Source organism: Stegodyphus dumicola, chromosome X2 (genome assembly GCF_044657685.1).
Source record: "Stegodyphus dumicola isolate Sdum_Otavi_A_Nest chromosome X2, ASM4465768v1".
Lineage (NCBI taxonomy): Eukaryota > Metazoa > Arthropoda > Arachnida > Araneae > Eresidae > Stegodyphus > Stegodyphus dumicola.
The window spans coordinates 71,567,644-71,584,110 of NC_140781.1; the positions used below are offsets into that span (position 1 = coordinate 71,567,644).

Genomic DNA, 16,467 nt, shown 5'->3' on the forward strand with positions numbered 1-16,467 from the left:
TTCCATGAAATAAGAGTAGCCATTATGTATGATGTTTATTTTCCAGTACTTTTTTTTTTTTTTGTTGTTTGTTTGTTTTGTGTGGAAATAAATGTTTCGGAATATTTATCCTCAGTTCCACTTCATTCATAAAACCTATACTTTAAGAACTAAAGCTACCAAATAAGCTTATGAAAGATTTTGTGATTTTCTTCTTTGGGTTTCTATATTCTGTTTTGATGTTTTACATTTATTTTTATTTGGCGTGTTTTCTACCAGTAAATTTTGTTTGCCCGATTTTTTAGTATGCTTGAAGTAGTTTGGATGCACACGGATTTTAGCAATTTTCCTGCTTCCGCATAAGATAAATTTTTACAGGGATCTCTCTCTGCTGCTGATTGTCTAGCCTTTGAAACACTTTTTTTTTTTTTTATTTGTACAGTTCATACCTCTTATTCTAATTTCCACTTTGAACATAGTCCTGAGAATGCTGCATGTGCCCCTTTGCAATTCTCACTGTCAATGACCTTCCACAGAGCAATAAGCACATGTGAGTCTGCCATGACAGGACATCTTTGTGTGAATTTTTCGCAGTGGAAATTACAAGTGCTAAGCATGTTTTAAAATGCCTGAATGATTCTGTTAATGATTTAGTTTACAGGAAAAAAATAACAAGTAGCAGAGGATCATGTTTTAATTTACTTCAATTTAAGCAATATTGTACAAATGATAGAACTGATGATATCTTGAATGTTACCAAACATCCCAAAGCCAATAGTATAGTAGAGGCAGGCCTAGTGCTAGATTTTTGCTGCCCAATGCAAATTTGGTGACACCAAAATTCTGCTGCCCGGTTCCTTATTAAATCTAAAAATTTTCTTTCCCGGTGTAACCGCACTGATTGCAGACATTCTGGCTCCAACTCTAGAGGAACAGAACAATTTTAGGAACATAATGAAAAGTCTTTCAGATAAACTGCATAAGGTTTGAAACTCTGAAATTAAAGAAAAAACTTAAAAAACATGATAAAAAAACACTTACTAGAATACTAGTTTGAAATGCTACTTGGTTATTTGCTCAGATTTAATAAAGGTATCCTTTGCAAGCTAGCAGATGAAGATGCAGAAACATGGAATAACCCACGAGAAACTCAAGAACAAATGCAAGCAAGAACAGAACATAAAAAAAAATAATTAAGAAAGAAAGAAAGAAGAAGAAGGAAAGATTCAACAGAAAGTGATGTTGCACAGTAATATTTGAACAAGGAGAAATTGCTGTGATGAAATATGCTCAAAAAGCTGCAAGCCAATCTAACAAAACACAACCGAAAAATTAAGAATTATTTAAAGTTAAAAAAAATAGGTACTTTTCCGTTTCACCGCCGCAAATCTTACCAAGCAGACTTTGTTGGCGACAATATACAGATACACGTAAAAAATTTTAACAAATGTTAGTTCTAAGAATTTTTTATTTTGAAGGCATAAATATTTTAATATGATTAAAAATTTTGTAAAAAGCAATAAATAAAGATAATAAATTTGTAAAAAGACATTAATTTAAGACTTTTCTATGCTATCATGGTTCAACATCCTGATTCGCTGGTTCGTATCACGTGATCCCAAGTGATCTCATCTCACGTAAACTACGCTACAAAAATATAATTCTCTCAGTAATTATCTACATTAATTTCAAGTTAAATCTTAATTTGGAATACAAGTTTAAATGCAAGAATTATTTCAATTCGTACAAATAGCTTACTCAGAAATTATGTAAAACCGCAGTGCTTTACTTCGCTAGTGCATTCTCATTAGAATTCACGAATTTAACCCTTTGCCTTTTCTATATTTTTGCCTTTGGTGTGATTACACCCTAATTGACTTTTCTGAATGGTCTTAGGGCATGAAATTTAACTATCTGGTAAAAATTCTGTTGTATTGAAAAAAAAAAAAAAAATCTGATAAGCAATCAATATGAGACTTGTTTTGAAGATCAGGTGTAAAAAGTTACCAGCGAAGATATTCTGTTTGGCATCAGTTGTACCATTACAGGTGACTTTATCGTCTGCGCCAGCAAAACGAAAAGTACCAAAAAATATTGCCCTATGATACCTACAACGTAACACACTAGAAGCAAAAAAGTGAGCATGCTACTTCACTATTGCAGCTTATGTGAGTTACCTAAAATCATGGAAATGTGAACAAGTTCTGATTTGAAACAGGAAGAGGAGAATAACAACCAAGATAAACCAAGTTACCAAGATTGAACTAAGTTACCATGATCAATTCCTTGACGACCTTCTCCAAAGATCTGAGTGTAAGGACTAATGATTGTAAATTTCACACTGACTGAGGTAAGAACTTCATGTATGCCTATATGTGATAAATGTCAAGGACTCATGAACACTTAAAAATACTTAGAATAGTGAATGATTTGTTGTGCATCTTAAATTGCTAATAATCAAAATGTGCAATAATATTTCAACGTTTCTTTTAGGCTTATAATGCATCATCATTATTTTAAACCATTATGCATTAGACAAAATTTATATCATTAGCATACCCAAGTTTAATTAAGTAGTTTTCAGTTTCAGGATGTGTTCTTAGTGTACAAACAAAGGGTTCAATACAAGGTTCATACAAATTTAATATGTATGTTTAATTGAAAGTTAATGTGTATTATCAATTTAACAGCAATATGTTACATCAAACAAAGTTAAAGTATAACAAAGTATAATTTGCCAATATACAGCAAAATTTTAAAAGACCCCAATAGACAGCATACAGTATAGTAGTGGCAATAGTATGAGAGAAAGTATGAGTACATAAAGATACTATTTTATAATCTTTCAGGTAATGTGTTAAAATATCCTTTGCAAATGTTTTTGCTTGGAGACACAAAACATCTCCAAGGCCCGGCTAATCTTTAGAACATGGTAACAGGTAGTTTGGTGACATTTTGGTAAGGCGATAAAGGTTACTAGCTAGGACTTTAGCAATAATCTGAGAAGTACACAGTTCGAATCCCAGATTATTTTGTCTTAGAGAAATAAGAGATCATGAGACATGTAATGTGACATTTTCCGGAAAATTCCGATCGTGATTGTAGCTAATAAGCACTTAGAAACAATTTCGCTGCTAAAGTGCAGAATCGCCCACTTATTTGTTTGGCGCTTTTTACAAGAGTAAGAAGAATTAGATTTTTGTCAATTTTCTTTTGTGAAAATAGGTCGATGTGTACATAGATAAAGTCAAGAGTGTGCGCAATGCCATTTTTGTGCAATTCTGGGATATTTTTTTTAAGTGAAAATAGGTGGACGTGTACATGGATACCGTGTACGTGCGATTCTTAAAAACGCGGCAATCGGTTTGCGATTCCGCACTTTCTCCCAATTTTGCTCCTAATCTTCATCATGATTAAGCATTTATGGTCCATAAAAGTTCTAGTATAAACGTAATTCGGCTAGCAGATTGCTGGAAAAAAATGATGAGTTAAAAAAAAAAATGCCTTTACTTCGTGAAAACAAAATGGCGTCCAAAACAAAACTAGCAGGTTGCTGTAGCAGGGTTGGTCGCCAAATTTTCGCCAAAAAATCGCCAAGTTACCATAATGTAAAGATTCACCCAAGGCTTTATCGTGTTGAAATATGTCCATTGCAAATGTGAAAAAACAAATAGAGAAGGGTAAAAAGCAGAATCGCCCACTTATTTGTTTGGCGCTTTTTACAAGAGTAAGAAGAATTGGATTTTTGTCAATTTTCTTTGACTTTTTAAGTGAAAATAAGTCGATATGTACATGGATAAAGTCAACGGAGTGCATAATAACCATTTTTGTGCAATTCTGGGATTTTTTTTAAGTGAAAATAGGTCGATGTGTACATAGATATCGAGTATGTGCAATTCTTAAAAGCGCGCCAAGCAGTGGCCGATTCTGCACTTTTCCCGCAGAAAATACCTTAAGCAAATCAGCTTAGCATTCCAAAAGAGAATAAAAGAAGTTAATCACAAAAATAATGCTTCTAATCTCAGGAATTTCATCCATCAAGCACACAAAAAGGTTAAGTTAATGAAATGAGAAGTTATGTATGCAGTGGTGTAAATAATGAGAAAATTAAATTTCTTAGATTCAAAGTTAACTTTGAAAATATACAATTTATTAAAATTATGTTAATCAGTTTCAAAACACTTTTAGGATCTAAAAAATTTCATAGTGTACACAGCTTCAAGTAAACAAAATGAATCGAAGAGCTATGTATCAACCATTACTATATAACATAACTTCTGTTAAATAAATACAAAACTTTTGTTATATCATCTCTAATAAATACATTCATTACTAATAAAAGCTACACTGATAAAATATCAAAACAAAAGCACACACAATTTGTTCACTTTAACAAAAGATTTACAAACACACACACACACCAAAAAAAAAAATTCAAACTGACATATTAATTTTTGAATGAGCTACATTATATACACTGAATTGAATCTAAATTCTCACAAAAAAAATAGCGTTAAATTTCTAACAGTCATCAATAAGGAGATCAAGTCATTCTTTCTGAGAAAATAGATTACCAAATTAGAAATATTTAATTCATGCACAAATTCTAATTTTTAACAAGATAACGAAAGTAGAACTCAGGCTTTAAATGCAGCTGAAGCCAGTCTTCAGTACTTCTGATATTTTGAGTGAAGTCTTAATTCAGTCAAAACATGAGTCTGGAAGTCACAGTATTAACAGAAAATTTTTTCACAAATACATTTTCTTAGAAATCAGTAAAACTAATATTAATAATAGCTACTAAACATGTCACTGTTCCAGGAAAAGACAAAGTATATATGGTAAAGAGGAACATTTGGGAAATGTACCCCAAGCTGAAATGCAATATGTTATTATGTTTCAGAAGATGAGGATGTACTGTCTGAATTTAACCAATTGATTAGACTTTAAATGGATTAAAACGCAAAACAAAATGGAAGTTTCATTTGATTACACGTTTAAAATATTTACCCTCCTTTTATGCAAAAATACACTATTTTATCATATGTTTAATTATTCAATTTTAGTTAACGTAAACTTATATAACAATTGTAAGTTCATTCATTATTTACCCAATTATCATTAATTAATTAATACTTCATCTCTTTCCCATGCATTAAATAACTCTTTATTTATTGTTGCATTAATTATTCTTTATTTCTTATAAATTTCTGTTGATTGTACAGTGCGCGCTTTAGAGGGCTCGGAAACTTTTAATTTTAGAGATTATTTCTAATGCACTCAGTTAAAGCCAACAAAAAATTAGCAAATGATAAAACAAAAATTAATTACATTTACGACCTGATACGTTTCTATTTTCAGTCGATTTATGACATCTGTCTATTTTATCTGTTCGTCGCAAAACAAGTGTCTAGACCCCAAACCTCACTTTTGCTCATAACCGGTTTTTTCCTTCTCTGGGATATGAGAAAGGGAAAAGGAATTTTGAGTATAGGGAATTTTAGACCATAGCGTTGTTTATATCGCGTATCGCTGTACGAAAAATGTATTAACGTATCTTCTGAAATAATAAAACGACCTTTACAGGGACAAGAAATTTCGCATCGGAAATTCAGCCGATACCCTTGGAAACAATTGAAAGGTCTTTCTCAGGGACAAATATTCCAGATACGCAAAATCTACTGTTGACCCTTCTATGAATTACGGAAAAAGATAGCTACATGCTCAGAGTTGGCGATTTTATTACCTAGATAAAATTCCACTGCTAAAAATTGAGCTAAACCGTGTTCCATCTATTTGGATCTATTAGTAAACTTGTATGTGTAGTTAAACTTCCAACATGAAAACTGAAACTTTCAAGGGAATTAATGCAGGTAGTGTAACACCAGAGTACCTGATCCATCAAAAAAGTACTTTTTCTGAATGGTATATCCTAGAAACAGACCTGTAAGTGACTATGTGACTAGGGTAAAAAGTTCCAAGAAAATATGTAAATAAGTAAAACACCCTGAGCCAAAGTATCCGCCAAACATGCAGTGGCGTAACTAGAAATCTTGGGCCCCTATGCAAAAAATTTTCCTGGGCCCCTTTCCCAATAAATTTAATGTGCTTAAAAATAAAAAAATTTAGAAAAAAAAAAAAAAAACCGCGAAAAGTATAAAAAATAATCAAGGATTCCAGAAGCCAATGTTTTCATGATGATGTTTATCACATCTGGATTAATTGTTAAAAAATAAAAGCACGTTCTTAGAAAACCAGTTGAAAGGTACGTAACATGAAGAAAGAATAAAAAAGAAAATAATTTCCCTTGACCAACTGGTGAAATGAAAATTTGCTTTAGTTTGGGTATTTGACGTCAGGTGATTTTAATTCAGTTGCATAAGACTTTTTGTGTGAGTGCGAGAGACAGATTTTCTCTCCTTTCACTGAGATGCATACTGATAATAAATGAATAAATCTATATAAAAAATGGAACATGTCGACGTATAGCATTAAGAAAAGGAAGAAAGCCTAGATTTGAGGAGATTTTTATATAAAATCCAAGAAGTTTTACATAATAATGTTTTAAAATTTTATATAAAATCTGCGCCTATCTAAGTTTTTTCGCTTAAGTTAGCAAACTTGTAAATAATTAGTTATATTATAAACTGATAGACAAGATAATTGATAAACATACAGAAAAGCTATTACACTAATGTATAGTACTCTGTGATTTACTCAGCTTACGAAAATGATTCACGCAATAATATACAAGTAATAAATAAGAACTTTTATAATGTAAATGATACATTTGTTGAATATAAAACATATTTATCATAAACTTCATAAAGAAAACTATTTGAACATACAATTTTTGTAGAAAATATGTATCGTAAAGTTTTTTTCTGTCTTTTCAAAAAAAACCTTTTGGTACACTAAACTACTTGAAAACATGATTTTTATAAAAAATGCTAAAGTATTTTGCTGTTTAATTTTAATTTTCCTCAGTCCGTACTGCTCTTTTTCTCTAATTTTTTCCTCCCTCAATAAGTGTAATGATAACATTTTGACCAAAATTCATCATAAAGAAAAAAAAATCCTTCTTTTAAAATTTGCGTCTCCTAACCTTTATTTCCGCAAAATTATTTATCAATACTTGTATCAGGACTGGTATTCCTCTTTACTTGCTTTGGAAACATTAACTGTCCTGACTCGGAACAGGGAGCTTACTCAAGCTATGTTCGATAAATTGTGAAGTAGACAATACACACAGGAAGGGTATACGAAACCCTTTATTTTTCTATCTTTACAGAGCTTTCCGGAACTTCGGAATACAGAGACCAACCACTTGTGCTCTGAACGTAAGAATATAAAAATACTAACTAAAACTCTAACTAAACTAACTTTGGATTAATATACAAGTGCCTACTTTAAGATTGGCCGTAAATTAACAAAAAAGCCGTATGTAGTACAGAGAGCTGCTAAAACTACGATACGTTTAAAATTATCAAGAGGATTAAACCTCTGGCCTTGAAGGCAACCAGCAACCGAGTAAAACTACTATGGCAAGCGGCCTGCTTCTAATAACTCCTTCCTCTCTCTTGCTTGGCAAAAAGCCACAACTTAAGTACTTGGCGTTAGCAAGACAAATTTGCATAAATAAGTTAAAAGCTTTTAATTCTGGCCGGAAGTAGAAAATAAGAAGTGATAGTAAAGATTTAAAATAAAATAAACGTTAGTAAAACTTAGGATCCTTGCATACTTCCCGCCAGAGTTAATTAGTTTGAAACTGAGGTCTAAAACGACCTTGTTGAAAACTTTTAGCTCTAGAATCTAACGCGAGGCCAATCTTTTACAAACATTTCTCACTAGAAACTAGAAATTAAAAAAGTAGTTTTTACATTATCAACTCCATGGACAAGATTTTTCATTTGTACTGCATCTAAACAGGAGTTTCTTAGTTGAAATCTGGTTCCTTCCAGAGATCTGGAAGGAAATCTAGTTTAATGAAATGTTACACAATTAAATGACAAGTAACATGAATACTTATATTTCTCTTTTAACATTCTATTTCATTCATGACGTTATTTAAAATAAGTTGCGAATAATTTGTATTCGAAAAATTGGAACACCAGAGAAAAAAATTCTCACAAATTCCCTTTGTATATTAAAAAGTATTTCCTCAGAAAATAAGGATAAAAAAATGCAAGATTAATTTTTCACCATTATCGAAGCAATTCCTTAAAGAAACTGGAAATTTAAGGCATTTTACGTAGTTTCTCTTACTGATTATATTAACTAACTTTCTGTATTCGGCACATATCTTGATTTAAGAGTAAGTTTTGAGAATTACGAATGCTGCTTTTTGACAATAGATGGCGCTGACCGTTGCCCTGGATTTCTGACGTCAGAATTATGTGTTGCTATCTTTGGCGAAGTTTTCGCTCATGTTAAAATACAAGCTCTTGGCGCCATATTTTATTATGAATTTGTGCAATGTAACAAAATATTTGCAAGTAAAACAAACGTGACAGTATAAGAAACGCATTCTGGTAAGTAAGGATTCTTTTTATTCGGGGTTAGTATTTTTATATTGTCCATATTACGTACTTTTCATCAAAATTTTTTAATCATATTAATTCGAATAAATAAAACTTTTATGGTGAGTAAAGATCGTTTGGCCTAGCATGTGTGTTCAATGCAATTAGTAGTGAAAGTGCTCACGCTATACTGATATTTAGACGTGTTATTTAATTTTTGGTTGAAACATTTTCAGTTACCGAATATTTTGAAATTAGGAAATTACATAATTTCATATAGGAGGAGACATTAAACAAGATTTGCCTCTTAACATGCAAGAAGTTAATGCTATCTGTTGAATATTTAAGTTTTATCATTATAGCATTTAAGAATTATCTTGTCTCCAGCAGTTTTCGTAAACTAGCAGTTTGTTTTACAAAAATGCTATTTAAAAGCGATGTAAATGTAAAAGCTAGTTATTCATAAACTGTTTGTTAACTGGACAATATTTCTTTCTATTTGTTAATTCATTGTTATGTAGTGATTGGTTGTAATCAGTATTATTTGATAATCAGATTAATTTTTACTTGCTATGTGTAGGCATTAATTTCTGTTCATTTATAGTTAAAAATTAGGTAAACTGATGCGATATTTTTAAAGCACTTAATAACATAGTTTATTTGACATTTATCAATTAGAGAGATCATGATTTTTTTTGTGTTCTTTTGTTAACTTTTATTTCTTATAAAATGTGTTTATTCTATGCACACAATGTACGTTTGTTTTCAGAAATAGCATTTAAAATTAAAATGAAAGCTATCATTAATCAGCACTGTCAGTTTAGTAATTTTTACATAATATGAAAGCATTCTATATGTTATGAATTTGCTTCATATATAGCAGGGGTCTCCAAACTTCTTTAGCCTGCAGGACATATTACCTCTTTTACTATCTTTTGACGGCCAATACGTAGTTAATTCATCACTCCGTGGTGATGTAATACAATGAATTTGAATCTATATTGCTATGATAATCCGAAGAAATGAGGTTTTTAGACTTTCATGTTGTTTCACCTAACATGAATTTCTTAAAATTGTTTAAACGTTTGCAAAAACAATCTTGTCGCAGCATATCAAAGATTTCTTTGGTTTGCGATGTAATTTTACTTATAAGTGGATTTCCTTGCTTGTTGTAACAATTTAGCATCACATTTTTATCAGATGAAAACTCGCTCATAGGCATTTCATATTTGTGGGGGGCTCAAAATGCGATGACAAATTTTAACATATACATTAAAAAAAAATTTTTGAATATTTAAACAAAATTGTTGCTAAAAATTTTTATGAACAAATCTAGAATACTACTATGAAAGTGGGTATGGAACCTTTTTTCTCATAAAAAAAAATATGACAAATTTTATAATAGAGTGTTGGCTGTATTTTACTCATTGTAAATTTAGAAACAGTAGTATAATATTTATAATATGCTTTAGAAAGAACATGCATGACTGTAAATATATTTATCGATTATTTGTTATATAAAATAGTTATTGTGTATGGTATCTTGCTTCTTTTAAATTTTATAAAACTATTTACAAATTGGTTGGCTGAATTGATAAGGCTCGTGGGCCAAATTTGGACCACGGGCTGTAGTTTGGAGACCCCTGATATAGAGGGTAATGTTTTATTTTATTACTGCTGTGTAGGTTTGCAATGTACTCACTCAGTCTTTTGTTCAGCAGTTGTTTTTAATCTAGATTGCAGAAATCTATATTTGATTGAAATTTGATATTGCATAATTAAATTAGGTTAGGTATACTTACATTAGAGTAATGCACACCACATTGTACACCCTTCATCAATATAATATAAGAAATTTTTCTTTCATCATCTGTAAAGCTAAACTATAATTTAAATGATTTTATTATGCTTTTGTTCTAGCATTTATTATTTTAAATTTGCTTCCTGATAAATAATTAATGTTTGATTTAATAATAATAATTTAGGAAATAAATAAAAATGAAAAGACTGAGTATTAGCCAGTTTCGACACGTATTTGCAATTTTCTGTCAAATGTAAATAAGTAAATGAATATTTTGAATTCTGCATATTAATTTTTTCTCATTCTGTTATGCTTCTCAGAAATAAAATTGAATGTTTCCTTTTCAAGCAGAGTTATAAACAAGAAATTAATGCTGAAAGTTAAGAAGACAAACATTTTTGTGTGTTTTTTCAGTGTATCTACATTAATTATATATTTTGGAATATTTATGACTGGATATACAGACAGCTTGCATATTTTAAGTTAGGTAAATGCTATTTACCGTGTAGTATTTTTTTTCCAATATTGCTATGATTCACTTATTTGTAACATGTTTCATGATCAACTATTTCTCTAAACCACAGTATGACTATTTATGATAAGCAGATCTTTCTGTTGGTAATGACTGTTCTGATAAGATTTAACATTTGATGATAATTTTAAAGCATCTCTTAAAAAATCTTTAAAATGTATTTTACAAGGAATTCACATATAAATTAAATATTAGCAAAAAAAAAAAAAAAAAGAGTTCTGAATTGTATAAAGAAAAGTGCAGAGGAAATGCCTGTATTTATTTCTAATGATCTTTCAAGGTTGAATCATTTTCAGAAATTTGCTAAATCAAGTTTAGTTTTGTGTGACCTAGAATGAAAGGCACCAATAATAAACTTGTTTTGGCAATGATGCTTATAAAATACCTCCTCTAAAAAAAGTGTTAAAAATTTACTTGTACTGTACCCTTGGCAATTTTTTAAAAAAACTTGCCAAATCCAAGATGGCATCAAAATGCTGTCTTAACAGATAGAGAGGAATAAATAACCAAAAATATAAATTTTGAATGATAATAAAATAACAATTTTAATTTTTGTAACATAAATTTTCTGGGCCGTTCCTGACGGGCAGCTGGACTCTAAAATTTTATTAAGTATTGAGCACTTTTTTAATTTGAGGGGCGACAATCTTAGGAAAGTACACAGGCAGCCAATGGCCTAGGAACAGCGCTGTAAATTTCGTTTCGATAACTCAAACAACATATTTCCTTTCACACAATTTCATATCATGCTACACATAGGACATTCATATCTCTCAGCAATTAAACCAGCTTTCATGCAAAAATAAAATGTCTTTCATCCATCATCTAACCTATACAAAAATCTCAAATTTACAATTTCATCATACTATAACCCGTCAACATTCATCCTTGTACTTACTTCAGCCATACTTAACGTTAGCACACATACTCAAATGATGGTACCCAGAACAAATTAACACAGCATTATCAACATTAGGGCTTCCAAAAATATGTTTGGTACAGCAAAGCTTCCAGATTTGGTAAAAAACCAAACCCTTGGTGATTTTTTAAGAAAAACCAGGGAGTGCCGTACAATAAAGAGTAGCCAAAAAAGTTGTCACTGTTATGAAAGAATGAATGAATAATTGTCAGTATTATATAATACAATAAAGAATTAAATTAATAATACAATAAAGAATTAAAGAATTTGCCATACAATAAAGATTAGCCAAAAAAGTTGTCACTGTTATGAAAGAATGAATGAATAAATAATTGTCAGTATTATATAATATTGTAATAACAATTGATGTATTTTATGTATTTTGCTTATATATATTAAATTTTGCATAAGATTCTCATTTTCTTTAATTCCTCAGAGATAATTTTCTTTAATCTTATTTTTAATCTTTATAAATATGTTATTTAGTTAATTTGCAGCATTAGTGCAAATTATGAATTTTATGTCTGATTTGAACATTTTGAATTACTTATATATATTCTATATACACACACACATACACAGCGGCCATTAAGATTGCTGCACCATGAAGGTTGCATGTACCAATGAGAGATTTGCATGAAAAATACTGTATGCTGGGAGGTGCAAATGATAAGCGTTCCAGTGCATGTACATAAAGTAGGTATGAGTAATCTACATTGTGTGTATGTGAATAGAAAGACTTGTGTGGGAATTATGTGTGAATAGAAAGACTGCATGGTGAGTTTCTCATTCAGAAATTTCATTTTAATGTTGGTGGTTGGTTTGTGTTAAGGTTATGTTATGCCTCACGTAAAAAAAAGAAACTTCTATCAGCATCTGTTAAATTTCGACTGCCACAGAATTGTGGTTTATTGTTCCATGATAGTACTGGTTGAGATGCTATGATTATTAAGCTAATATGGAATTGATGGGTCCAGGAGGGCTAGACTAAATGTCATGCAGGATTTCAGTGGCTCTAATCCACTAGCACCCATGAGAACAGATATATCATCTCAGCATTTCAGGATTGTACAGCAACATCATGTTTCCTAGGAAAGGAATGTGGTTTCTATGTAGGATGACAAGTGTTCACGCTGAAATCTGAAGCATCAGGGACTGTCAGCACAGCAACCATTGCTGTTGCTTACAGCAGACACAGGTTCATCTGCAATGGTATGGTGAATGACAACGCTGGATACAGGAGTTGTACCACATCGTCTTGTCAGATAAATCACAGTTATGCATACAGCATCATGATGGTACATGGAAGCACTGAGGAGAATGAACGTAGATAGCTTGCATTTGTCATATGGGCCCAGCATCTGGTTTGGTAGTATAGAATGCCATTGGATACATATCTCAGTGATGTACTGTTCACATGACCAATAATGTGGATAGCCACCATTACTATTTTTGTGTGTAAGGCGATGTCTAAGCTCTATCTTCAAAGTCATCACCATGGCTTCGAAGATAGAGCTTTGGTGCTTGAATAAGGAAACAAGTCAGTAAGTTTACAACTGCTTTTCCCATTTTAATCGATTTCATCAACAAGCTCTTCATCAAATAAATTGAGATATTTTATTGGCTTGTCAATCAAAAGAAGATTTTGTTTATTCATTTTTCATTTCAAAAAATGCAAAAATTGTGTAAAATGTGTATCAAACATAACAAGTTCTGCAGATATGAAAATTGTGCCAAAGCTCTCAAAACGTTGTGATTAGTGCCATCTTGTAAAAAAAATTATTGGGTAGAGGGTGAGATATCTTGTCTCTAGTGCACAACGGATAATCTTGGAAGATGAAACATCTCATCCATCATGGCAAAAGTGTTAAAAGAAGAAACATTTTATTTTGCATGTTCTAATATGCTAGTAGTTTTCAAGCCATTGGCTTTTAGAATTTAGAAAACAAGACAGTTGCAATAGCGTATTTCTATTATGTGCAGGTTGAGTACTAGAAGCAAGAATGGAAGAGTGTAAAAAAAGTATGAGTCATCAAATAAAGATAAGTACTTTCTTTCTCTTGAATGAATACATATAACTGAAATTGCCTACTAACATATTTATGGTTTTTTTTTGGGGGGGGGGAATGTTAATACAAAGGTTTCCTGTAAACTGAGAATGCAGGTACAGTTTGGCAGTGAACATGTTAATTTCCTATATTTTAGCTACATCAGTCCCAAAAAATTATGCGGATGTATGGGAAGACAGTAGTGTACATGTCTATGCATATTAATGAGTAAAAATTACAGTTCTGTACTTCAGCTATGGTATGAATTGTTACTCTGATAACATTTTGAAACTTGTAATTTATGAAACCATTTAGTAATCCCCTCCCCACCCCCAGTCATACTGAATCTGTGGATATGAAGCTATCACCATGTAAGTAAAATTCATACATAAGATGAATAAATGTAAAATGAAATTTTATTATTATTTGATTAATTTTTCCTCTTAATGAAGATTTTTACAATATTGAATTCTTGCCAAAAAAAAAAAAAAAATGTGCAATTAGAATTGTGAGAAATTTAATAGTCTCTTTAATGTATAACTTATTTGGAGAAAAGTTACTGTTAAATAAATAAAAGGTAAAATTACTTATGAAATTGAATATAATTTTCCTTTTCTATTATGAAAATTGCATGCTGATTAAGTTTAAAATTTTATTATGCTTATTTTTCACGTAAGCTTATATTTCACTATAGAAATTTTAGTATCAGTCTTTGCTAGTGTAGATTAAAAAATGCCTCTATAATTTGAAAACTGCAACTCTGGAAAAAATGACATGTTAAGTAAAAATGGAGCATTAATTTTTTTTTACCTATGTCAAGTGGTCTTTTATTTGTATAGTTACATGAACTCCCTGAGGCAAGACCAGGATACTTTCTGTTGCTGAATTCTAGGAAAGAACAATCAAAGTAGGACATTTCTTTATTAGAAAGTGGATGTTTATATTTACAATGTTCTCTAAAGTTAGATATCAGAAAAGCTAAAGGATAGCATGATGAAATATTTTCAACACTTCAAAATGTTTCAGTACAAGACTGAAAGTTGAATGAAATCTTCAGTTTAATTTCAGTAATGAATTTAGATTTTAATAATATGAATTTTTTAATATGAAATTAGATTTTAATTATTTTAATAATGTTGTATGCAATTTATTCCATTATTAAAACAGTATTTATAAGACATGCATTATTCATCTGGCATATATGAAACCCAGTATCCTTAGTAACTACATTAGTTGTAAAATGGGCTGGAACTAGGCATTTTGCTGCCAGTTTTAAATTCCGTTGCCCGATGCAATCCTAAATTCTGCAGCCCATTGTCTCCTCCTGAAAATTTTGCTACTTAGTGCTTCTCAAAATTCTAAAAATATTGCTGCCCAAGGCAGATATTTCTAGAATAGCTGTTATAATATTGAGGTTATAAAGATGAATCACAACCTTTTGTATGGTGAATATAAAGTGAACTACATTCACATGATGTTTCGCAATTACTTTGAATAGTAAATTCTGATATTTTCTTAAACTATCAGTTTTATTTATAGTTTTTAAACTCAAGCAATTTGCTACTCTTTCTCAGTACTTATTAGTTTATGGAAAAATTGAAGATAACCATGCATATTAATGAGTAAAAATTACATTTCAGTCACTTATAAACTGATTTCAGATAATTGAAATGATAACAAGAACATTATTCAATACATAATTCAGAAAGACTTATAGTTATTCATATAAAAAAATAGAATATTATCCAAAAATATTCACTCAAAGTCAGATAACTCAGTTAGATGATTAGAGATGGCATACAAAAATAAAACTTCATTATTTTAAAATTTCTTTGCTGCTACTATCAAAGATTTAACCACTACTTTTAGAATTTCAATATTACACAATATACTTCCATATACTATCAAGCAAATGGAAAAAATATATATATAATTTATAATCATTGAAACTACTTTAAACAAATGCTACATAAAAATAAAACAAACTAATGACATAAAAATAACAAAACAAACTTGGGACATAGAGATAGAAACATTAATGTTAACTTTTCACCATGATGCATATATAATTATCTACCATACTTGTGAATTAATAGGATATCACATATTATCACCCATTAAAATAATTGCATACAAAAAGCAAAATCATACAAATGTCAGTAATTATATGTAGAAACTATAAAGACTAGGGTACATTTAAAGTTTAATTTCCAATCTGTAGCCTCCCTTTTAAATTATAAATGATCATTATAAGGATCAGTAATCAAGCAATCACAAGTAGCTGGCTCATGAATGGTTTTTTTTTTTTTTTTTTTTTTTTCAATTTTATGGTTTCAGAATTAATGGGATTTGAACTTTCATCTTTTTTGTTTGGTTTTGTATCATAACTGAAAAAAAGCATTTTTGCTTAGTTAAAAGTTTATTTGCAGGTTCTAAATTGTTCTTATTTGAAGTTTCATCCTGTGTATTTGGGAGTTGGCCAATCTGCAATAAATATTCAATGGCATTTAGGTGTTCCATCATTTTTTGAGCTGACATACTATTAACATGTGCAGAATTTAATTTTGAATATACTGTTGATTGAATATATATTGAGTTGTACTCATCAATCACTTTATCGAAAGAAACTGATTATTTACTTCTAATGGAATACTTGTTGCAGAAGTATT

General features: G+C 30.4%; 1 protein-coding gene across 3 annotated transcripts in view; it reads right to left on the reverse strand.

Annotated features, from left to right (window-relative positions):
* Positions 1 to 5,858, reverse strand: part of Mt2 (tRNA (cytosine(38)-C(5))-methyltransferase) — a 54,899-nt gene extending 49,041 nt beyond the window's left edge. Inside the window, exon 1 of one of the 3 annotated variants that reach the window (XM_035354176.2) lies at positions 5,726 to 5,858. The gene's annotated coding sequence lies outside the window, so the exon portion shown is untranslated. Of the gene's footprint in view, positions 1 to 5,310; positions 5,451 to 5,725 lie in introns of those variants that run through there. The other 2 variants (XM_035354177.2, XM_035354178.2) reach the window with 2 other exon arrangements.
* Positions 5,859 to 16,467: the final 10,609 nt, after the last annotated feature.